This window comes from Ictalurus punctatus, unplaced genomic scaffold (assembly GCF_001660625.3).
Source record: "Ictalurus punctatus breed USDA103 unplaced genomic scaffold, Coco_2.0 Super-Scaffold_100056, whole genome shotgun sequence".
Taxonomy (NCBI): domain Eukaryota; kingdom Metazoa; phylum Chordata; class Actinopteri; order Siluriformes; family Ictaluridae; genus Ictalurus; species Ictalurus punctatus.
In genome coordinates, this window is record NW_026521088.1 from 3,403,040 (window position 1) to 3,429,415 (window position 26,376).

At 40.8% G+C, this 26,376-nt stretch overlaps 2 long non-coding RNA genes and 2 pseudogenes across 6 annotated transcripts; 2 read left to right on the forward strand and 2 right to left on the reverse strand.

Moving 5' to 3' along the window:
• Positions 1-2,695: 2,695 nt before the first annotated feature.
• LOC128630468 (uncharacterized) lies at positions 2,696-3,872 on the forward strand. The gene is made up of 3 exons (XR_008394853.1): positions 2,696-2,775; positions 2,935-2,990; positions 3,084-3,872. It is a non-coding gene; the product is annotated as an uncharacterized LOC128630468 (long non-coding RNA).
• Positions 3,873-8,384: 4,512 nt separating this feature from the next.
• LOC128630457 (kelch-like protein 10) lies at positions 8,385-11,909 on the reverse strand (annotated as a pseudogene).
• Positions 11,910-13,695: 1,786 nt separating this feature from the next.
• On the forward strand, positions 13,696-16,255 carry LOC128630375 (succinate receptor 1-like; annotated as a pseudogene).
• Positions 16,256-17,298: 1,043 nt separating this feature from the next.
• Positions 17,299-25,725, reverse strand: LOC108261183 (uncharacterized). Of its 5 annotated transcripts, XR_008394845.1 has the most exons (7): positions 25,159-25,710; positions 24,844-24,937; positions 24,654-24,725; positions 24,356-24,526; positions 24,075-24,147; positions 22,590-22,727; positions 17,299-20,877 (listed from the first exon to the last, which is right to left on the reverse strand). It is a non-coding gene; the product is annotated as an uncharacterized LOC108261183 (long non-coding RNA). The 5 variants fall into 5 exon arrangements; XR_008394846.1 differs by having other exon boundaries at positions 17,299-22,727; positions 24,844-25,019; positions 25,159-25,725; XR_008394847.1 differs by having other exon boundaries at positions 17,299-22,727; positions 24,661-24,725; positions 25,159-25,714.
• Between the last annotated feature and the right edge of the window lie 651 nt (positions 25,726-26,376).

Genomic DNA, 26,376 nt, shown 5'->3' on the forward strand with positions numbered 1-26,376 from the left:
AAGGTGCCCCTGTCACTGTGCCCATATAATAATTTTATTTATTTATTTTTACAAATCGCACAAGATCTGGTCTGTTAGTCACCAGTTCATGTGTGTGTGCATAATGTGTGTGCATGTAAGTATGAGTTGACAGCAAGTTGATTGACAGCAGTGGTTCTTGAGGCACAGTTGTTCAAAATAAGGAGATCTACAATTTGATATAAAGAATTTGTGTTTGTGGGAAACATCACATGATATAAAATCCACACACAAAACAAAATGTGATGGTGCCTCCCAGTGACCGTTTGGGTTCAAATTGAGCACAGACCTCTGGGGTCAAGAGTCTAACCGCTCCACTGAGTTTTGTTACGATTGGCCTCTCTAAACCTTGTCTAATCACTGATTATATTAATCTATCATGAATAGATTTATTTATTATAAATATAGAAATTTGCCCCGCTGCTTTGCTTACAGGTGCAGAGAGAACCATGTGTTTGAAATTCAGCTTGGACCTCGTACACAAATTGCTGAAGTCTGATACGCTACAGGTTTGTTACCACAGGAATAAGATGCTTTATAAAATAAATCTATATATGTATGAGTTTTTATTTTAATTCTTTTATAGATGAATCTTTAGTTGTTTTGTTTATAAACAAATTTTGCAATGATGTCTTTCCTTCCCATCGCTATTGACCAAACTCTTTTCCCACTTATCTTGGTTAAGCCTTAAAGTCATGTCATTTCCATGAATACAGGTTTGTCTTAGTTTTATTCCGCGCTTTAATATAACTGGTCGCTGCTTTGTTTTTTCTTTTGCAGTCCTGTTGCATTTACAGAGAGGCTCTTTTGTTGACTATTACAAAAATATTAGGCATTATTTTATATTTTCTATGCAGTGTATATATTTAATACAGCATAAATGACTCTACTAACTTTATGATCTATTGAATGCACTTGTTTATGGATTTGTTTCGTGTGTGTGTGTGTGTGTGTGTGTGTGTGTGTGTGTGTGTGTGTAGGAGGAGCTACAGACGAGGGGAGAGAGCTTCACGTCGAAGCTGCAGTATCAGCGGTCAGCCACAGAGAACGTGTTCATGACTTTTCAGCTGGACTGCCCCAAGCTGCTGAAGCTCACGGGACTGCCCGGCCATCTCATCGTGTCTCTGTTTGAGCACAGCTCAGTGCTGGAGCACGTGAAGAGTCCTGCTGGACAGACCTCCCCTGGTGAGAGTAAATCTGACCATGCAGACCCTAAGCACCAATACTCAAGCAATCACGCACCATTTTGATTGCAACTTGAATATTTATTAAGATGTACAATAGCCTCTTTTTTAATTGTTATACTCATGAAAGTGTGGACTCATGAAAGGTTAGGGTTGATGTACTGATGTTGCTGGTCATTTAGAATCATGATGTGCCTAAATGTCAGCAAGGGAGGCACGGTTCTGGAAAGTCTGGAGAAAGTACGGATTTTTTTTTCATGGTGTAGATCAAGATGTGAATTTTTTGCTGTGAAACTCGGAGCACTGAAGCTTTACATTTCCTTATTGTCTGTTCAAATGCAGCCTCCGTAAGTAATGTAAGAATCGAATAATTGCTCAAGCCAAAAAAAAAAACTTTCCTATTTCATTGAGAACCATGCAGCCCTTGGTAGAGCTCGACTGCGTCCCTTGCAGGAGCAGCTGAGAACTGTCCGATGTCATTATGCAGGACGAGAGTGACCTCTAGAGGAGAAATAAAAACTCATTCTTGTTATTTGAAGTGTTTTTTAATTCATTTTGGACATCTCTATTTTTATTTGTTATTTGGAGTGTGAAGGGAAATTCCCTTATCATGTACTCTTATATTATGAACTGCTATCAAATACCTATGATGAATGTATTCGTTTAATTACCTTGTATTCATTTAATAACCTCTTTAAATAAGCTGATCAACTGCTATCCTTGGTTATATTATGTATTTCCATGTCAACATGACACAGGACTTATTTTGTATTATGACTATGTGCTGTGTGTTTTGTTTAAATCTGTCTGACACCTGGACCAGTAGAAACGCACTGCTTCTTATCAATGTGTATAAATACTTTTGTTTTGCATGAAATAAACCAGAAGTCTCTGTGAACATTCATGTGTGTCAGTGTTTTTGTGTGTGTGTGTGTGTGTGTGTGTGTGTGTGTGTGTGTGTGTGTGTGTGTGTGTGTGTGTGTGTTCATTTGGACTCTCCAGGCCTGAACTCTGCGGTAAACCACACTTTCTAGCTCATAGCAGCACAGAACTAAAAGTTAATAGAAGTAATGGTAGAACAGGCTGATAGGGCTGATGGAGATCTGAAGACATAAATATGAGATTCCTGAGATACTTGGAAATCTAACAGAGTGCTACATTAAATTAACGTTTATTAATAGTTAATATATTATATTTCATTTTAAAAAGTGCAGTACATTTTCATGGTTCAGTCAGTACTTTATTTTTGTAATAAAGTTCAGGAATATTTTACTTTGAGTGTTTTCATTCAGTATCAGTTTTACAAAACTTCTGCCTGACTTGGTTACTGGTATCAGTAAAATCCGCTATCGGTCGACCCCTAGCCCTAGGGTGTATAACAAAAGGCTGCTTTAAACAGTTTTTAACAACAGCATTTACTCATCACGTGTTTTCTGTGGCACTTTTGTTTGCCTGACCAGACATTCACACAGTGGCTAAAGAGATCGCATCCTTTAACGGTGTAGACCTTCTCAAGATCCATAATATCCTTCTAGAGAAGTGGCTTTGCACACCAGGGCAGACAAATGGCAAGGTAAGAGGTTTTCAAACACACGCAGGAATTTTAAATGTTGGCTGAAGACTGAGGAATAATTCTCAAAGCATCTTATCAAACAAAACAACTAAATCTTTAAAACCCCCATAAAGGCACAGATTATTGAGCGATTATTAGTACCAGTGTTTGTCACTACAGGACCTCCAGTACCAGGACTCTGTGACTGATCTTACTGAGGATCCTGATCTCATGAGGTGAACTAAAAACTCCTCCATTATACTTCACAGGTCTTTTTCCCATCAGAGAAAAGTGTTTTCTATGCACATTTCTTTTCTTCTGTTTTTCAGAGTGGTGTATTTGCTGCAGATGCACTCCATGGATATGAGGTATGTCTGCTCAATCCCATCCTGAGTGCAGAGACAAAGGTCAATTATATAGCTGTTTCTTCAGCATGTATATGATTTCTTCCCATTTTATACAGTATTAGTATAATTTAAAGGGCCAGTGGGTAAAATCAAAGCTCTAAAGTTTACATGTACAGTAACACTGTAATTATTATTTATAACTCCTTCACCCTACTTTCCCTCCAAGCCCATATACATGTATACCTGCCTCCTACAATTTCTGATGGACAGCAGTTTATCGTCATGTTCATTTGCAACAAACCTTTCATTTACTGGATGAATGAACGTCAGCATTCATTCATACGCCTCGTCCCATATGAGGAAAGTATATCTGGAAAACTAAGCGTTAAGTATCGGACTTGACACATTATACTGGTGTGTAAAACCTAACACTAACTTTTTTTTTAAAGAAAAACAAAGTACACAATGATTTATTACATTAATACTAAATAACGTTATCTGTATATAGTTACACTTCATATAACTTGTGTTTGGGGCTGCAGCGACTAGTCTGAATAATCAGTAGACTTCCTGTAGAAGTCCCTGTAGAAGTTATTACAATAAAAACGATAATGTTTAGAATGAGCACATTAGTCTGTCTTTTTTTGTTGTTGTTGTTCTTTTCTCAGCTGTTGGGAAGATCCAGTCTCAGACTGACCTTTGAACACCGCAGCTGTGCGCTGCTCTGCCTCATTCACCTTGTAGACACCTTGTTATTTTATAATCAATATTTGTCTCTACTGTATGTGTGTATGCTGCGTGTCTAGTAGCAGATTTGTGTTTGGAGTACAAGGTTCTACGCTATCAAGCGATAAGATTTTATTTTGAATAACACTGGATACTGGTAATATGTGTACAGCAAACAGACTTTTATTTATATCTGCAGAAATATGACCTAAAACATCATCAGATTTTCACACAAGTTCTAAAAGTAGATAAAGAGAACCCAGTTAAACAAATGAGACAAAAAGATTGTACTTGTTCATTTATTTATTAAGGAAAATGATCCAATATTACAAATCTGATAGTGTCAAAAGTATGTGAACATCTAGGATCAGCAGTTAATCTTAAAGTGAAATTAGAGTCAGGTGTCTTCGATCAATGGGATGACAAAGAACAGGGATCTGTAAGAGTCTGATCTTCACAACATGTTTGTGGAAGTGTATCATGGCATGAACAAAGGAGATTTCTGAGGACCTCAGAAAAAGGGTTGTTAATGTTGATCAGTCTGGAAAAGGTTACAAAACCATCTCTAAAGAGTTTGGACTCCACCAATACACAGACAGCTAGTTTGTGTACAAACAGAGGAAACTCATGACCATTGTTACCCTACCCTGCAGTAGGGTCCAATAAAGATCTCCCCAAAAGGAAGATATGTAATAGACTGCGAGGTCACAAAGGAACCCAGGGTAATTTCTAAGCAGCTAAAGGCCCTCTCACATTGGCTAATATTCATGAGTCTGCCATCAGGAGAACACTGAACATCAATGGTGTACATGGCAGGGTTGCAAGGAGAAAGCCAGTGGTCTCAAAAAGAACAGTGCTGACCTTCCGCAGTCTGCTAAAGATCATGTGGACAAAACAGAAGGATGTTGGAAAAATGTTTTGTGGATGGATGAGACAAAAATAGAATTTTTGGTTTAAATAAGAAGCGTTATGATTGGAGAAAGGAAAACACTGAATTCCAGCACAAGAACCTCACCCCATCTGTGAAACATGCTGGTGGTAGTATCATGGTTTGGGCCTGTTTTGCTGCATCTGGACCAGGACAGCGATTTCTAAAGGGAAATATCAGGATATCTGTCTGTGAACTGAATCTCAAGAGAAAGTGGGTCACCCTGAGCACACATGTCATTCCAAAGAATGATTAAAGAAGAATAAAGTTAATGTTCTGGAATGGCCAAGTCAAAGTCCTGACCTTAATACAGTAGAAATGTTGTGGAAGAACCTGAAACAAGCAGTTCATGTGAGGAAACCCACCAACATCCCAGAGTTGAAGCTGTTCTGGACTGACAAACGGGATAAAAATCCACCAAGTCGATGTGCAGGACTGATCAACAGTTACCCCAAACGTTTATCTGCAGTTATTACTGCACAAGGAGCTCACACCGCTTACTGAAAGCACAGGTGCACATACTTTTACCCCTCACAGATATGTAATACTGGATCATTTTTCTCAATAAATAACTGAGCAAGTATAATATTAATATATATTATTATTGTTATATATTATTATAATATACCAGAGCTTGATGCAGAGCGAGAACTTTCGGCCCCTCATGAAGCATTTGGTGTTAAAGGATCGATCTGATCAGGTGGAGGAGATGGTTAACTACCTGAACAATCAGATCAGGCAAGTTGTTCCTAAATATCACAGTTTTCACACTGACCTCACAGTTTTTAAGTTAGACTTTGTTCCAGACTGTTATAGCTCATTTAAAAGCAATTAATCACACTACTTTTTGAGAAACAGGATATTTTATGAGATTTTGATTGTGATTTTATTCACAAAAAAACTTGCTTTATAAATGTCTCAGATTTGGCATCATGCATCTCTGAAATTACAACAGTCAGTAGAATATCAATAACATTCTATTTCATGATAATAATAAAACATTAATTCACATCAGTTTCATTTCTATAAATCACTTCTAACAATAAACATTGCTAGAAAGCAGCTTTACAGAAATCCAGAGAGGGCAAGAGTGTGAGGGGAGGGGGCATGCGAAGGAGAGAGAGTGAGAGAACCCTTGGAGAGAGAGAGAGACTCCTAGGTGAGACAGAGAGTGAGAGAGAGAGATAGAGAGAGTGAGAGAGAGAGATAGAGAGAGTGAGAGAGAGAGAGAGTGAGAGAGAGAGAGAGAGAGAGAGAACCCTAGGTGAGGGAGAGAAAACCTTTGGAGAGAGAGAGAGAGAGAGAGAGAGAGAGATAGAATCCTAGGTGAGACGGAGAGAGAGAGAGAGAGAGAGAGAGAGAGAGAGAGAGAGAGAGAGAGAGAGAGAGAGAACCCTAGATGAGGGAGAGAAAAACTTTGGAGAGAGAGAGAGAGAGAGAGAGAGAGAGAGAGAGAGAGAGAGAGAGAGAGAGAGAGAGATAGAATCCTAGATGAGACAGAGAGAGAAAGAGAGAGAATCCTAGGTGAGACGGAGAGTGAAAGAATCCTAGGTGAGACAGAGAGTGAGAGAGAACCCTAGGTTATAGAGAGAAAACCCTTGGAGAGAGGGAGAGAGAGAGAATCTTAGGTGAGACAGAGGGAGAGAGCGAGAAAACCCTTGGATGGACTGGACTTTAAAATATCCTTTAATACCAAAGATTACATTTTTTCCCCCTCATAGACGAATCAATTAAGCATCATGTTTCAGCACATCATATTATCACTAAAAAAAACCTCAAATAAATATGTAACTATTTCTGTTATAATCAACATCACAAATACATTGATTTACACACCATTTCTGTTTAAATGTTTCAAGGTCATTAACATTAACTTGAAGTAAGTATTCAGTTCTTAGTGGTGATCTTATTAAATCCCTGAGGGCTGAGTCAACTTCACTAGGCTTATTGTCACACAGTTTCTCTTTACATGTCAGCCAAAAACACCATCCTACACCATCCTACACCAAAAACACCATCGTACACCAAAAACACCGTCCTACACTAAAAACACCATCCTACACCATCCTACACCAAAAACACCATCGTACACCAAAAACACCGTCCTACACCAAAAACACCGCCCTACACTAAAAACACCATCCTACACCATCCTACACCAAAAACACCATCCTACACCAAAAACACCATCCTACACTATCCTACACCAAAAACACCATCCTACACCATCCTACACCAAAAACACCGTCCTACACTAAAAACACCATCCTACACCATCCTACACCAAAAACACCATCGTACACCAAAAACACCATCCTACACTATCCTACACCAAAAACACCATCCTACACCATCCTACACCAAAAACACCGCCCTACACTAAAAACACCATCCTACACCATCCTACACCAAAAACACCATCCTACACCAAAAACACCATCCTACACTATCCTACACCAAAAACACCATCCTACACCATCCTACACCAAAAACACCGTCCTACACTAAAAACACCATCCTACACCATCCTACACCAAAAACACCATCGTACACCAAAAACACCATCCTACACCATCCTACACTAAAAACACCATCGTACACCATCCTACATCAAAAACACCATCCTACACCATCCTACACCAAAAACACCATCGTACACCAAAAACACCATCCTACACCATCCTACACCAAAAACACCATCCTACACTATCGTACACGGTATCAAGACTTTATATTTTACACACTGACTGTGTAACAGTTTCATGACTTTCAGCAGATCAACTGTCTTACATTTTCTCTCTCTCATTCTCTCTCTCTCTCTGTCTGTCTGTAAGTGTGTGTAGGAGATGTGTGTATATAGAGATCCAGACAGAACACTTGCCCCAGTTGTTGAGGATGGTGTCGGCCGTTACGCTGCAGCTCGGACTGCAACACTGTCTGTGCCTCTGCTCCAAAGTCCAACCTCCGCTCATCCCCCCCCTCGTCCTCCTGTCCAGTGGCCCCGCCCAAGAGCAGGACACACTCCAGGTCAGTGCACCACACACACACATCACACACTTACACACATCACACATACACAGTCTGAGTGAAGTCATCACGCACTAACGAGACGCTGGAAATTTTCAGTCACACTGTAAGAGTCACACTCTCTCTCTCTCTCTACACCCCCCCCCCCCACCCCCCCAGGCCGGTCATGTCTGGATGTCCCGGTCAGCGAGGACGTGTTTGAGGACAGGGAAAGTCCCTCCGCAGTTCGTTCTCCAGAGAGCAGCTTTACAGATTTTGTTCAGTACGAGGAGGCGGAGTCTGATGACCATGCCCCTCTCCAGTCCGATCCTAAACTCCAGCCTGGTTCTCTGGTGCTCCTGTGATGCAGCACTGCCTCGGGCACTTCCAGCACTTTCTGTGCAGACTGGTGGAGCTTTACATCACCCACCGGGGACGGGGCTAACCAGGGGGAGGCGGAGTTAACAGAGAGGCTATGTGTATTTGAACAGAAGGAGTGTGTGTCTGTGTTCACGGCTGCCAAAATGATTTTATTTAACCAGCGAATATTAAACAGAACATACTCTCACATTTGCATTTTTTTTACTTTTTTATGAAATATTACTGATTTATTTTTTATTTGCTGTTTATTATTACTAATTACGGTGTATGATTACTTATAAATTAATATCAACATCAACAATAATAATAGTTAATATTAATATGATTATAAATGACGTGTGTGTGGTGATGATGTCAGACAGCGGCGGTGTGACTCCGCCTCCTCGGTGGCTCGAGTCTCTGATGAACATCTGTTTCTCTAAGCTGGACTTCAGCATCCGCGCCGTCACTGTCTCCCTCCTCATGGACCTGGTGGGTCTGACGCAGTTCGTCGCCATGGTGACAGCAGAACGGGTGGGCGTGGCCGAGTCCGCCCAGCCGATGAGCCCGAGCCAGGGTCATGTTGCCGTGGTGATCAGGCCGCCGTTCACACAGGGGATGTTAAAGCACATTGCTGACAAAACCGACTTCTTCAAGGTGAAACGTTAATCTCTCTTCATTTCTTTCATCCCTCTCTCACTCTTCTCTCCTTCCTCTCTTTCCTTTTTTCTTTATCTGTCTCTCTTCCTCTTCTTTTCCACGGTTTCTCCTGCTTTTTAGTAATTGTGTCCTACCTTTTTATTCCCCTACCATGATTTCTTTCTCTTTCATATTTATCATTTTTATTGTTCCTTTTTTGCTCTTTCTTTCTCTCCATTATTTTTTACATTTCTTTTCTTCTCACTTGTTTGTTTCAAACTTTTTCTGTCAGTCCCTCATGTAGTGTGTTTGTCTTTCACTTTTTGATTTTCCTCTTGATTTCTGCTTTTCATTCTTTCTATTTAATTTTCATTCATATCTCTCTCATTCTCTCATTCTCTCTCTCATCCTCTCTCTCTGTATCATTCTCTCTCATCATCTCTCTCTATCTCTCACTCACAGACACACATATTCTCTCTCTATCATTCTCTCTCTCTCATCCTCTCTCTCACACACACACATTCTGTCTCTCCTTTTCCTTTACTCTTTGTCATTATTTTATGTCCTTTTTTCCTAATCCATGTTTTTTTTCTTGTTTGATTGTAGTGTAATTGAACCTGGTGTGGTTATAGTATTATCCGAGAGTCTCTTGCTGTGGATCTGCTGGTATTAATGCTGCACTCTGTTGTACTCGAGCTCTGAAAGTACAGAACCAGTTTTCCGGCGTTCCGATCTAAAGGCGTTCCGGCTCAGAAATACTGGTGGATACTCTGAGCAAGGTCATATTTGAGTTTGATAAACATATTAATAAGACCTACATGAATTATTCCTGTGATGTACAGAGAGAAATGATGTATAATCGTCGTCCCCTGTCTTCATCTTTGCTCGTAAAAATGATCCGTTACAGTGATTTGATCACATTACTGAATTTGGGCTATAATCAGCGGAATTACGTCACAAACTTAAACTTATGACATAAAAGCTACAAGTCATCAAAGTCGAGTTTCATCACATAGAAAATAACGTGAAGGGAATTCTGTTTAGCGTTGACCACATGAGTGCCGCCATGTCATTGTGATCTCAGGTATGTGTACGTGTGTGTGTGTGAGAGCTCTCAGGACTGTTCTATCACACGTCTCCATGAGGGACGTTGTGGTTTTACGAGTTTCACTACAATGGCTTGCAGCATAAGAGGGGAAACAAAGGCAAATTCAGTAGTTTGACTGCTTCAGAGTGGTTAATTTGATTCTTGAGAACAAAAGGATGCTGATGAAGGAGGTTTATTTGTACGTCTCAGACGTTGGCAGGAGGTGTGAGGTAGCCTCTGGTGCTCCGTGAGCTCTGAGGGACTCTGTAGGGATCGTCTCGGGGAGCAGAGTAATCTGCCATGTTGGGTAAACCAGACAGCACACAGCAGCTCAGACCACGGCGAGAAATCCCCATGTTTTCGATTGCATGCCATTCAGAAGTCTGCTCATCATAACACTCCGCTTCATCCATGGAGGTAGAGCCGTTATCTCCTCCAGCAACGAACAGGAGATCGTCCAGCACCTCAATGCCGAAGTTGCTGCGCTGGTTGATCATGGCTGGACCTTGTGTCCACACGTTGGTCTGAGGATTATACACCTCTACATTGCTTATTTGATTAACACCATCATTTCCCCCGACAGCGTAAACCCATCCTCCGTACGCAACCACGCCCAGTCCACGCCTTCTGATCATCATGGGGGTGATGAGGGTCCACGCTCCCGTCTGAGGACTGTAATACTCCCCCGTGAACAAACACCCGTTCCCGTCATACCCTCCACATATGTACACTTTGCCGTTCAGTACTGTAGCGCTAGAGTCACTCCTTGGTTCGTGCATCGGCGCGATCATGCACCACCGATCATTCTCAGGTTCATATCGCTCTACTGTATTCAGATGTTCGAAGCCTTCAAATCCTCCCATCGCATAGATACGACTGTCCAGCACACACACGCTCACGTCACACCGGCAAGAGTGCATGGGGTTCACCTGAGCCCAGGTTCTGGTGATGGAGTCAAACCTTCTCACACTGTTGAGGAAACCCTCACTGTCGAATCCTCCGATGCAGTACACGAAGCCGTTCAGATACACCGTCCCGTGATAGGCTCGTGGACTCTTGTCGTTGCATGTGACGTTGACCCAGCGCGCTGCTCGCGTATCATACGCTTCTATGTTTGTTGTACAAACATTTGTACAGTTGTATTGAGTTGTATTGAGATTCTTGTGGCCATAGCCACCAATGGCCAGCAGAACGGCGCCGGGCAGGCGGAGTCTCTGGAGAACAGAGCTGAGGGGAAGGCTCGGGTTGAGGTCATCGATGCCCATCAGAACTCTGGTGACGATCGGCTTACATGTCATGTCGTCCATCACTAAAACGTTGTTGCTCACATTGTTCATAAGGTAATCGTGTGTCAATAGCCCCAGACGCACCCTGGGCAGTAACACTCCTATGTGCGCTTTCCGTTTCCATGGCGCATGTTTGAACCACTGTAAGATGGCTTCAAACACCACGCTCTCCTGTTTCACGTTCAGTTCGTCCTTCTCGATGATCTCGCTCAGCTGCTCGACCGTCAGATCCAGGAACTCCTCAGAGAGGCGCACCGTCTCCTCAAAGTTGTGCAAGATAAACCGGAAGGCCTGCTGCTTCAACTTCTCACAGAAGTAGGAGTGAGCTAAAGGAAAGATGTTAACGCAGTTCTCGGGACACAGCTGAGCCTTCAGGAACACGCAGCAGTCGTTCACCAGGCTGTTCAACAACAGACAATCAGCAGCGATCAGCAGCTTACACACGTTTTTCTCTGTGATGTTAACACGTCTTATATACACGTACTCCACGATCAGCTCCATTATCTCGGCGGAAACGTTAGGGATGCTGTACCTGAGCTTATCAGGAGGGTACCCGCCGGTGGTGAAGAGAGTCATGAAGTATGGGCTGCAGCCGCACAGGATGATCTTGTGCACGTGGAATTCGGCGCCGTCCACCACGATGACACAGAGCTACTTCTCTAACCGCAGCTCATTGATGATGTTGCAGGACATCCCGTCTACCTTCCTCTCCATTCCCTTCTCTTCTTCCTGTTTACTCATGTTCTATCCAGTGTTTGTATGCAGGTCAGAGCTACTGAATGTGGATTGTGTTGATGCAGATCAGCTTTTCAACTCGGAATGTTCTGATTCCACATTTCAGAATAATAACAGCTCATGATTCCAAGCTTCCAATTCTAATTTTGTGACCACGGATACATACAGGATGCAGCGAACCTGACAGAAACCTGCAGTACAGGAGCAGTCTCTGTGAAATGCTTTAAAAACAGCTTTAAATCCTGCGCATGTCCAAAATGCACAAGTCTGGTGTAAAGAACTGTTTATTTTCCTGTTTAAAAAAAACACACCTCCCAGGGTGAATTTCCCAAGTAGAATTAATCCTACATTAAAATGATTAAATATTGGTGATGAAATAGTTAATAATTGCTGTATTTTTTTATTTATTTGTTTGTTTAATAGCTTTATAGATAGATAGATAGAGAGAGAGAGAGAGAGAGAGAGAGAGAGAGAGAGAGAGAGAGAGAGAGAGATGTATGTTTATACAGATAAACATTACCTTTCCAGCTTTTTGGTGAGAAAAGTAATTAAACTTGTCCACTTTAAGTAACCTTTTAAAACTTTTAGCTGTTTTACACCAGAAATAAATTCTGCACTGATGACCTCTGCTATAAGTTTTGACGCCATGACATTTTAAATGAAATGCTAATTATGTTCTTTACTTAGTGTGGTCTATGTAGGTTTTATTACAGATATTATTTTATTACAAAAAGTGTCATATGATATTTTATATCATTACACTACACACTCTAAATAACACTTTTTTTCCTGCTAGAGAATTAAGGATGAAGATTTCTAACGTTATATTTGTAACAAGAATAAATATTTGATCCAAAGAGAGGTGTAGAAAGGAACTATTTCTCACTGTTCTGTAAGAATCATGACCACATGTCTTGAAATCATTTATTGCTACGGATTAAATTTAGATTATTTCCAGGGTAGAGCAGTTTCCCAGGAGGTTAAACTAGTGTTTTATAGAAATTTGGATTCTTCTTTACCAGTTCAATAGTTAAATTTTTTTAACTGACTACACTTTGATTCATGACTATGTTTTTTGTATATGCCCTAATAAACACGCTGATCTCATGGGATTGTGTCCTGTCTCTTCACCTCTAAAACACACACACACACACACACACACACACACACACACACACACACACACACACACACACACACACACACACACACACACACACACACACACACATACACACACAAAAAAAAGAGAGAGAGAACAGCTTGTTCATATAAGAAAACGAAAATAAGCACAGTCCTTCTGCAGACTTCCGCTAAACCGACTCCCCACCTGCTACAGTAATGAACAGTATTACATACTTGACATACCTGGAATACCTGAGCTAATGGGACAATATTGTACAACCTATTCATCCCAATCACTAGTTGTGACTCATTGTGGATTTTCATGACCTTCTGTTGATTTCAAAATTTTAAATGAAAAAACATCAGAAAAAAAGGTCAGACTTTTTGACCCCACTGTATATGTTTATGTAGGACATTTAGACAAGTGTACATTTTTAATCTTGATGCCTCTGAACTTAAGTTCACAGCAACTCTTTCAACACTGTCAAATACAACATTCATTCTAAATTGTGCAGTTTTGCTAATAAATTAAAACAATTTATGAATCAAAATAGGGTTGAAAGCTTAAAAAGAATTAAAGCCCCACACCTGAGAATAATAAATAATCTGCTTCATACAAACTCTAATTATTTTTTATTGTTTTGAGAACATAATTTCAGAGCAGATCAAATTAAAACTAAGGCATCTAAGGGAGGTCAAGAAATGTGGAATGTGGAAGCACATGTGACACTACTGACTGTGAAGTTTAGACACTTGTGTGTATAGAATATATAGTAGATTGGATGGGCATGTGTTTTTATGGTGTGTCTCAGCTGACATGGATTTAAATGCTGGTTAAAATTAAACCTAGTGTGCAACTGCATAAACCACTTCTAAATCTGAACTTTAATAGGGAAAAATCTTATCCCTTGGGTAATACATGTCCATTTTTGGACCAAAATGGTTTTGAAAATCACATTGTGTAGATTCTGTACATCATAACTCCTTCTGCACCATTCCACACACATTAGCACAGAGCATTTATTTATGCCCACAAAAATAGCAAGAGAGTTCAAGAGTGAATTCTTTTAATCCGCCCAACAAAAAAGCATCATTCTAGTGTTAACCAGCAAATTATACCTGCAATAACATGAAAATAGAACCCTTTATGTACAGTAATTATATATACACTATTTTTTTTATGGCTGTAGGACAACTGCTGCAGTGTCATCGCTCCATTATTAGAAAAATATTACCTCTCGCCAGTGTATGGTCTGGAATTTCACTATTGGCTTCATCGGAAACCTAGTGCAGGTCCTAGGCTATATCTTTTGCCTCCCTGCTTGGAAGTCAACAAACTTGTACCTGTTTAACCTGTCTGTGTCTCTTCTCATCTTCCTGTGTACTTTACCTGAGCTGTCCTATAACTACACTTACAACCAGAAGAAATTCAGTACATCACTATGCATGGTCAATCGCTACATCCTCCATGTGAACTTGTACTCTAGCATCCTTTTCATGATGCCTGTGTGGACCGGTTCTTGTTGCATGTCACCCACAGCGAGAACACATCCTGATGACACTCAAGGCCTCATTGTGCATCACCATACCGAACTGGATCTTGGTAAATGCTCAAATTTCTCCCCTCATAGACTTCATTATCCAGGACTTGGAGGAAAATGGCTGGACAGTGTGTTGTGATTTTGCAAGCGTCAGAGTGGCCAGAGTTATTCTGATTTACAGCATAGTGCTCAAAATAACTGGATATGTGATGCCCCTGGTGGGTTTGTTTCTATCATCACAAAGCATGGTTTCTGTACTCATGAAAAGCGAGGAAATGCATGTGACATCCTTCCAAAGGCCAGTAAGAATCGTGGGACTGTGGCAATCATGTTTCTGGTGCTCTACACACCCATCCATATAATGAGGATTGTGCGCATTGCCTCTCGGCTTCCTGAATTAAATTTGTCACCGTGCATCGTAGACTACATCGATTCGGTTTTCGCAGTGACACGGCTAATTGCATAGGCTCAGTGTCATCTTCCCAGTGTTTTACTTCCTCATGACAGACAGCTTTAAGGAAGCACTGCAAGACAAGTGGAGGCAGCTTAAAAGGATGCTAATGGTTGCACTACAAGCAAGTATGACCTATCAAGCAAAGACAGCACTGATAACAATTGCCTTGCTTTGAAATCTGACTGTTGTGAATATTTATTCACAGTTGGCTGGCAAATTAAATCAAAAGCCGATATAAAGTGTCTTAGTAGAACATTGCCAAAAACATTTTCAGTACACCTTGGTGTTTTAAGTATTAAAATGTAAATCATATGCTATAATCTTCACAGTAATCAAATCGCAATGCAACTGCCAGTGTTAGACACTGCTTGCTACCATCATCAAAACAAATGAAGTAAATCTCTTCTATAAGAATAATGCTTCAGTACAGTTCTAGAGACTTGTAAAATCTACACCAAGGTGTACTGAAAATGTTTTTGGCAACCGGGTACTCCCATTTCCTTCCCCAGTCCAAAGACACGCATGGTAGGCTGATTGGCGTGTCTAAAGTGTCCGTAGTGTATAAATGGGTGTGTGAATGTGCCCTGCGATGGACTGGCACCCTGTCCAGTGTGTACTCTGGCTTGTGCCCGATGCTCCCTGGGATAGGCTCCAGGTTCCCCCGCGCCCTGAAAAGGAGTAAGCAGGGGAAGATGGATGGAATTCCTATTTTAAAATTAAAATAGACATGTACTGTAGAGTTATTTGCAGACATCTTCCTGTAGGTGGAGCTATTGTCTCAGCAGTAAAGTATTATTATTCCACTAGAACATATGTAGTTACTACTAAACTACGAATAAAAATATGGAGTTTCTTCAATATGATAGTATTTTCAATAGTTATTTATATAATTTTTTCCTCCAGTGGAATTCTGTGCAAGAATGCGATAAAAATAATAAAATAAGGGCTACTAATTAATAAAAAACTGGAAGGACAAGCATTAAGAAGTACATTTCTAAAACAAATTTTATGGGGTGAAATAAAGCTTATGTATAGTAAAGTTTGCAATTAACCCTGCAAGGAATTGACCTTGTTGAGCTTTGTGAAAGCTACATGGCATTTCAAATATTTTACCATTTTGTTCTGTCGTTGTTGTGTTTGCATTTCTAACTACAATTTTTCTCTATACACAAGGAACAAAATGGAAGCGCTTGTTTTTCAATGACCTCTAAACCACTTCATCCTTGCTGCCCTCTGTTCCTGTGATATTCGTGATGGAATTGGCATTAAAACAACTCATTCCAGTCTGACACCATTTGTAATTCTTGGTGTGTGCAAGCAGAAGCTTCATTCATGGTGCTTGAACAGGCAGAGTACCAAAGCAGTGCATTCAGGTCCTCAGAGGGTCTGTCAAGAACAAGACCTCAGTAATATTCTGTTACATTTTCACTGGCCATGCACACAGTAAACAGGGACATCAACTATCTTAATGGGTCGGAATGGTTTAAACTCTGGTGCCCCAGAAAACAGTATGTGGTTTATCCCAAATGTGTGGATATCTTCCACCATAGTTTGACACAATATGTATCAGGTCTAAAAGCTGCCTTCTGGAGAAAAAGCTACATACCTGTGCAGTGAACACAATCTTGAGAATCAACGTCACATCACCTTGCACTAGAATGATCAACCATACTGTCTGTATTGGCTCCACATGTGCTCCAGGGCAGCTGTGGCGCGGGTGGTAGAGCGGGTTATCCACTAATCGTAGGGTTGTCGGTTTGATTCCCAGCCTGGGTGACTCCACATGCTGAAGTGTCCTTGGGCAAGACACTGAACCCCAAGTTGCTCCTGAAGGAAAGTTAGTGCCTTGCATGGCAGCTCTGCTACCATTGGTGTGTGAGTGGGTGAATGAGACACAGTGTAAAGCACTTTGGATAAAAGTGCTATGTAAGTGTGCCATTTATATGCAAATATAAAGAGTGAATTTTGGTTTGGTTGTGACTGATAAACACTGCATGCTGAGGGCGAGCACCAAATATTAAAAAAAAAAATCTTTATATACAGTGGAAAGAAAAAGTATGTGAACGCTTCACTTTTTCCACATTTTGTTATGTTACAGCCTTATTCCAAAATTGATTAAATTCATTATTTTCCTCAAAATTCAACAAACAATACACCATAATGACAACATGAAAGAAGTTTGTTTGAAATCTTTGCAGATTTATTAAAACAATGTACATGTATTCAATTAATGCAGCTAGCCTCCCCTGTCCCACCATTGTGACTCATAATGACTCATTGGCTCCTGGAGAGAAAGAAAACACCCGTCAACCCAAAATTGCACAAACACACTAAACGATAAACAAAGAAAAAAAAGCAAAGAGTATTAGACACCCTGGTGTGGTGGCTATAACACCCAGACCCACTGACACCACCACATGAAATGGAGGAAGTTAACAGCACCCAAGCAGAACCAGAATTATGGTAAACAATACAAAATGGAAAATAAAGCCACTATAGCATGGAGACAATAAGGCATAACATACACCCCATCAATAGTAAAGTGGTTATATGGGAAAACAAACCTGAAAGAACAGGTTTGAAGCTGGAAAACACTGATTTACCAAATAGTGTCTCACACGACATGTGGTTACAGAACATAAACCAAACATGCATTCAAAACTAAAGTCAACAAAAACAACAGCACAATGAAAAAATAGAAAATAAAAGACTAGAGCAAAACAATAAGTAAAACAAAGAAAATAATGGTAAAGCAAAACAGTTTAGAAAATGACCGTAAAGCAACACAATGAAGTAAAACAAAACAAGAAACCGATCAAGCAAAACAGGAGCGGAGTCACATGTAGCGTCTTCAGCTAGGGATTGGCCTTAGAGAAGATTTAGATGCTCAATTCACCACTCTCACCTTAACACAAAGATCAGAGTCAAACTAAATCTACCAAGTCCCAATGTCAAAAGGGAGAGGTGTACTTACCATTGGGTTGAACAAACACCAGACAGGAAGTGGTATGATTACTCACAGGTACCACGGCTTGACATACATATCCGGTTCCGGTGACAGGGTATGCTGGCGTGTTTTGCTGGCGCTCCTGTTACCGTTTGGTTTGTTTTTGTTTGTTATTTTAAGTCATATTTTTTTAAATAACTGCAAGTTTTTTAAGTTATATTGTTTTTAGTGGAAGTGGAAGTGGAAGACTATCGATCAGACAGCTTTCTCCAATTCTGTTGTTTCCACCTTAAGCGATCTACATCCCTTATTGCTGGAGGAGAAAGTTCTACAGTTAAATTCTGCTCTTGCTGCTAATCTTGACACTGTTGCTCCTCTAAGGTCACGTAAGGTCACATTCGCCCGCTCTGCTCCCTGGTATAATGACAATCTGCGCTCTAGAAAGGCTGCTTGTCGGAAAATGGAGCGTAAATGGCGCCTTACTGGACTGAATGTCTACTATCAAGCATGGAAGGATGTTCTGGGGGATTTTCGAGCACTAATAGAGACTGAAAGATCCTCTTACTTCTCTCAGGATATTGTAAATAATCAAAATAATCCCAGACACTTGTTACAAACCATAATCAAATTGCTTCAAGTTAATGTTGTTACCACTTTGCCTATTTCTCAGCAGCTTTGTGATTCTTTTCTTTGGTTTTTTAATTCTAAGATTGCTAATGTTCGCAAAGAACTTTCTGTCACATCTGACTCTGCCTCTTCACTCCTTCGTCCATCTAGGTTCACTGGTGTTTCTTTCACTCATTTCTCACTGCTTGATTCTGAGCCTCTCACAAGGGAGCAATACAGCATGAAATCAACCACTTGCTTGCTGGATCCAATTTCCACGAACCTATTTAAATCATGCTTCGATGTTTGGTGCCCTGCTATCCTCAGCATTATAAATGAATCACTGGAGACGGGTCATTCCAGCAGTACTAAAGACTGCTGCTGTTACACCTGTACCAAAGAAAGAAAATGTTTCCGTGGATGATTTAACAATTTTCGTCCCATCTCAAATCGTCTGTTTTTGGCAAAAATACTTTAGCGTGTTGTTGCCTCTCAACTATGTAATCATCTTACAATTAATAACCTCTTTGAACCCCTTCAGTCAGGTTTTCGTAAATTTCACAGCACTGAAACGGCGTTGGTCAAAGTCACCAATGACTTGTTGATGGCCTCTGATTCTGGAGTACTTCCATTCTTATTCTTCTTGATCTTAGAGCTGCTTTCTATACTGTGGATCATGGTCTTTTACTTACCCGCCTTGAAAGTGTTTTTGGTGTGTCTGGGACAGTTTTATACTGGTTTAAATCCTATTTTACTGACCATGGCCAGTTTATTTCTGTGCATGGCTACAGGTCTGACACTAGCTCTGTGCTCACTGGTGTTCCTCAGGGTTCAGTTTTAGGCCCTCTACTTTTCAATATTTATCTATCTCCACTTAGGCATCTGCTGCATTCGCTCGGCCTCACTTTTTATCACAATTATCACTTTTATGCTGATGATACCCAAATCTACATTCACTCAAAATCTGGTGAAAACATTGATGTTTGTTATCTTTCTGATTGTATTTCTGAAATAAAAACATGGATGAATAATAACTTTCTGTGTCTGAACAGCGGAAAAACTGAAGTTGTGCTTATAGTTTCCCGTCATCACATTCGCAAAGCGGCTCCACTGTCTTTGTTTGTTGATAGCTCTGTTCTAGAGACCCAAAGTAAAATGAGGAACCTTGGAGTAATTTTTGATACCAGCCTCACATTTGATTTTTTTGTTCAGAGCACTGTGAAGACATAATTTTTTCACCTCAGAAATACAGCTAGACTGTGCCCAATGCTAAACTTCTCTGCAGCTGAAAAACTGATTAACTCATTTGTTGTCACCTGGCTGGATTACTGTAATGCCATTTTAGCCGGAGTGTCTAAATCCACAATCAATAAATTGCAATATGTTCAAAACTCTGCTGCCCGCATCCTGACGGGAACCAGGAAATGTGACCATATTACTCCTGTTTTGATGACCTTACACTGGCTCCCAGTCAGGTTCCGTGTCGATTTTAAGATCATGTTGTTGACATACAAGGCACTACATTTATTGTTCTGTGTACTGCTTAATTTGTGTACAGCGCTTTGAGAAGCTGCTTTTAAAGGCACTTTATAAAACAAAGTATTATTATTATTAAATACATATACATAGACATCTACATACACATATCATTCAGCCACCGGATAATGTCACGATCACTGAACGCGATCTCCGGCGCCAACTCACCACAATGCACGCACCACCAGCGCTGCTCTAAGACTATAAATCAATAAATTAGCCTTGAGATGTTCACCTCATTACAGCGTGAGCAAAGCCTGAACGTACCTGAACGTTCCAGGAACCGGAAATGCCAGGGGAGTGATGAACTGCAAATCAGCAAGACACTTAAATCATGTATACACTGCAGTTGTGGAACAAACATGATAAATTCATTAGGTACTCCACTGGGCAAGTAAAATTATTTACTCTTTTATTTTGATAAGAGTTTCCCACATAACTGCATGTTCCTGATTCTTCTGCTTGGCAAAATGTGCTATGTGCAATGCAGCAGGCTGAGACTCAGAACCAGCGTTCACACACACACATACAATTATAAGGTTTGTGAATGTGTGTGTGCATGTGTGTGTGTGTGTAAGAGAGAGAGAGAGAGAGAGAGAGAGAGAGAGAGAGAGAGAGAGAGAGAGAGAGAGAGAGAGAGAGAGAGAGAGAGAGAGAGAGAGAGAGAGAGAGACCTTGACAGCTGTTGCTGCTCTCGGTGCTGATGGTGAATCCTGATGGACAGCTGCAGCTAAGCCCCTCATGATGTTAATGCAGGACTGAGAACATGGAGAATCTGACACACACACACTCATCCTCGTCTAAAACACAACATCATATAAAAACACATCAACACACAAACTAACACCCTAATTATACTCGATTTTAACTGTACATAGGCTTTTGGCAGATATCTGCTGTGCGTATCCTACAGTTATTTTGAGAGTCGTATCTGCACGTAGCTTGGAAATAATTGAGATGCTCCTGCATGGTGCAGTGCCAACGTATGAACCAATGACTGTATATAGTTGCTATAATGTGAGTGAGAACAGGAACTATCTTCTTTCACTGCTGTTCCACATGTAACTATAAACAAGGAGGATCTGCAAATCCTAGACAATTATCATACCCTACTTACCTAATCCCAATCCTAAACCTTAATCGTACGCCCTGAACATTAATCCCAATTCTAAACCCTAATCCCAATCCTAAACCTTAACCGTATGCCCTGAACATTAATCCCAATTCTAAACCCTAATCCCAATCCTAAATCTTAATCATACACCCTGAACATTAATCCCAATTCCAAACCCTAATCCCAGTCTTAAACCTTAATCATCCAGCCTGAACATTAATCCCAATTCTAAACCTTAATCCTAAAACCTAATCCCAAACCCTGAACATTAATCCCAATTCTAAACCCTAATCCCAGTCTTAAACCTTAATCCCAATTCTAAACCCTAATCCTGAACCTTAATCACATATCTAAACACTAAACTGTTATCCCAATCCTAAACCCTAACTCTCCTACACTACAATATCAGCTACTTTAGTTGTAGTTTAAAATACATGACATGACAACATAATTCAATTTATTTGATCAGAAATCATTAAAAAGTATTTACCAGCACAGTAAAGTGCTTCATCCAGCAAGAATCCTTCTGGGCATTTCTCTCCCTCATCATCTACACAAACTAAAACACGCATGCCCTGATCTATTTTATAATTATGTAGCAAAACTGAAGGTTTTTTTACAGAATTATTTTGGACTTTTACTGACGTTCCAGACATGGTGTATGTCGTTCCTCCTGCTCAGCCCTGAACATGACCATGATGAAATTGATGGACTTTGTGAGTATAGTCATTAGTATTGTTGTATGGTTGTGATGTGAGTATTGTCATTAGTATTGTTGTATGGTTGTGATGACCTGGCAGTGATAATGTGGCTGTGATGTGAAAGTACAGCCTGAAGTTGAGCATGTTGTAGGAGCTGCTGATGTCTGACAGATTTGCTTCAGTAGTGGAGCGAAACATTTCACTGATCCATCAAACTCCAGCAAGTGATTACAGCGCAGAATCAGCACCAAGCTGACACCCTGCTGAAAAGAATTCTGGGTAGACCAGGAGTAAATCTGACCAGAGCCAACTTGTACATATGTCTCATCAAAGTCCTAGAAACAAGGATTTTTACCCAAGATGATCTTTATTCCACACATCTGATTAATGTTATTAATGCATCGATGATTAATGTAAAGTTCTAATGAACCTGCTGATGTAGCACTGGGGATAAAAACACTGCAGGAATAAATGCATTAATGACCACATCGACTAGCAAAACTCCCTCTGCATCCACACCTCTCACCACATGGGTTATTCTTATGATCTCTCCTACACACACACACACACACACACACACACACACACACACACACACACACACACACACACAGACAGCTTTAGTCCTATTACAGTTTATTTATTTTTACGTCTCTGGTGTATGTAAATACATTCTGACCCTGTCTGGAAAAGTTACCTGTGTGAAACTCCAGTTAGGATTCTTGTCTGAAATTCCTGCGGCTGATGGTGAAGCCGTTCATCATTCCTGCTGATACATGAACAGCCGTCCAGTACACCGGAGTCAAAGCAGATACAACAACTTTCAGCAAAGGACCTGCATGCACATCAACACACACACGCACACACACATAGAGGAACTCATTAACCCTTACTTGTTAATTCTCCTTCGTCTTCCTGAGCTCTTCTACTCTCTTTGTATTATCTTTCATAGCATTGTTTTCTCAGATTCACACATCAGTGGCTCAGGTACCAGATTCCTGGGGCTGTGTGAGTACGACTCAACCTCAGGAGAGGATTAGACTTCACTGATCTGATCTCAACAAGTCTCGCCACTTTTACCTGCCAATTTTCGCTAATCTTTATACTGTACATTTATACCTGTGTGTGTATGTGTGTGTGTGTGTGTGTGTGCATGTGTGTGAGTACGTGTGTGTGTGTGTGTGTGTGTGTGTGTGTGTGTGTGTGTGCGTGTGTGAAACCACATGGTGTCAGAGAGGCAGGCAAACCTTGAAAGAATCTATTTCTCTATACCATCTCACAGACACACACAAACCTGTTATAACTGCCAGTGTCTCACGCGTCTCTCATGCATGTCTCACGCATCTGCTATCAGCTGTTAAAACAGTGTATAAACAAAGCATTATCTTGCAGACAACTTTACAAACCGCTGTGGTGTGTCCCAAGTAGCGTAAGGGAGTGTTTATGCTGGAGGTTTGTTGTTATTTTTACCTGACTAACTGATAGCAGGGGTTCACCTGTCAACTGTAGTGTTCATATTTGGAAAAAAAAAACCCTGCTGTAAATGTATATTAATCGAAATGTTCTATGAAAATAACAGGAATTTTCTGTAAAGATATTACTTCAGTACTTCAGTGTGAATATGTTGTACACTTCCATCCATCCATCTTCTACCGCTTACTCCTTATCAGGGTCACGGGGTACCTGGAACCTATCCCAGGAAGCATCGGGCACAAGGTGGGGTACACCCTGGACAGGGTGCCAGTCCATCGCAGGGCACAATCACACACACACATTCATACTCAACATGCCAATCAGCCTACCATGCATGTACCAAGCACAGGGAGAACATGCAAACTCCGCACAGCACACACATGGCCCCGGTGGGAATCAAACCCCAGACCCTGGAGGTGTGATGCGAAAGTGCTAACCGCTAATATATATATATATATATATATATATATATATATATATATATATATATATATATATATATATCATCAGTGACTGGAAGTCTTTACATTTGGAGAAAAAGGTGTTTTGTTTATCCATAAGCTGGTGATTAACAATGATGACATGGACATTTATTTGTACATGGCAAATGTAGGCCGTTTTATTTTGTATATTTTAGATAAATTTAAGATGTGTGTGTGTGTGTGTGTGTGTGTGTGTGTGTGTGTGTGTGTGTGAGAGAGAGACTCACCCACACTGGGAGGAACGTTCTCCATGTGAACCTCCAGTATGCTGCATCTGCTTTGAGTTCTCACTGATGTTCACTACAAAAAGAAAGACACACCAAACTCATGATCATTCACCATCCTGATCACACTGGCACAAGCCCTATGGAGAGAGTCTCCTACAGACAGATTCCAAGGACAGACAAAGAGCAAGATACAGAGAGAATGAGTATGTATGAATATGACTGTAATTTTTTATATTTGTTTAATTTATTAAGGTTTTTTTTTAAACAAACAAATAAATAACCTGAACATAAGGATGTCTGGCACTGCCTGGACTCAACATCTTAACCCTCACATGCTGCTCCCCCTTTGGTTGGTTTTGGGTTGTTGCAAAATCTGATTCACTGTTGGAGGCCACACCCACATGTGACACTGCATGGCTCCCACTGCTCCCAGTGAGAGTAACCGCCTGCAACTGCAGCACAAATATTAACAGTGGTGGACTAAACTGATTACTGATTAACCTGCTTTTTAAAACTGATTACGAATGTAATAGTCGTAACACAAATATCAAAAAGCAGTGATAACGATAAACATTTCACCCTTTACTTTCACAGATATCATCCTCCCATCTCATTTTCAGCAACACACAGATACTCTCCTGAATCCCTGCTCTGACAAACACACACACACGCACTAAATATCATTCCACAGTCCAGTGCAGCTGTACTCAGACACAACAGTTTGTGTTGTATGTGTAGTAACAGAAACATGGAAATATGGGATGGTTACCATGGCGCTGTACAGAATGAGTGAGCTGTTGGAGAGCTGTTAGATGAAGACGCTCAGTGACCTGCAGCAGCACAACACCGGAGCTGGAGTTCCTCTAACAGAACAATCCAACACAATTACAGCACCATGAGAGACAAACTGAGACACATGGCCATCTACTTTCAGAACTGCAGGCTCTATAGTGAGACAGACAGAGGCAGAGAGTGATACAATGAAACAAAGAGAGAGAGAGAGAGAGAGAGAGAGAGAGAGAGAGAGAGAGAGAGAGAAACACAGATAGAGTGAGTGTAAAACAGACCTGTATTTAAAACTCACCTGTGATATGGATGAATGCTAATGCTCGAACAGAGCCGACGCTGATCTCCGCTGTACACATGTACAATCCCGAATCCCTCACTGTTACATTCCCAATCATCAGCAAACTCCGACCCGCTTCATCCACACTGAAGCCTGACCAAGAGGGGCAGGGAAAATCACACACACACACATATCAGTGCTTGTGTGTGTGTGTGTGTGTGTGTGTGTGTGTGTGTGTGTGTGTGTGTGTGTGTGTGTGTGTGTGTGTGTGTGTGTGTGTGTGTGTGTGTGTGTGTGTGTGTGTGTGTGTGTGTGTGTGTGTGTGTGTGTGTGTGTGTGTGCTGAAATGGGTTCTCTCAATGATTAGCTCTCCTGTACTCAGGACAGTAAATTTTACCCGCAGGTTCTGGTCTCCGTTTTTCTCCCTGTGAATTTTGGGTTCTGGAACTCCTTGAGCTGATCAAAGCAGCAGACTCTGGAAGCCCTGGATGACGGACCCTTCAGATTGACCAACAGGAATTGTGGGCGGGACTTAAAAAGTCAAAACATAGCAACATTTACCACCAAAATATCTCAGCAGTTTTACAGTGAAACACAATGTGTGTGTGTGTGTGTGTGTGTGTGTGTTCTGACCATGCAGAATCACTGTGATGTCATGGCTCGCTCTCCCTGCACTGTTCAGGGCTGTACACATGAAAATCAGGGCATGTTCAAGTTGTGAATTTTTAATGTGCAGTGTTCCATTCTTGAAGGTCAGGAGGTTAACTCCACCCCTCACAGAACTACCCAATTTGTGCCATTAAAGCTCGGGCTCCGGCAGTTCAATCGCTGAACATGGCACACTGACAGACTCGCCAACACCGAGTGTGTATTCATCATGAGGTACAGAAATGACAGGAGGAACTGTAGAGAAACACAAATACACAAACAAACACACTTTAGTGCACAGTGAGACCTGCGAGAGGGGGAGGAGCCATGCACAGGCTTTTATATACAAATAGAAAAACTATTAAATTCAATCAAATTTTATTTATACATCCCTTTAACACTGGACATAGTCAAAAAGCAGCTATAAATAAATCTGCATAGAGATATAACCACAACATAATTTATACATAGTACACTACATTTACATATTACATTTATGAGGTACCTTGGGTAAATAAGTTATGAGAGAGAGAAAGTTTGTATATAATGTACCCTTAGTTTTGACAGGTATAGGTCAAAGGTCAAAAA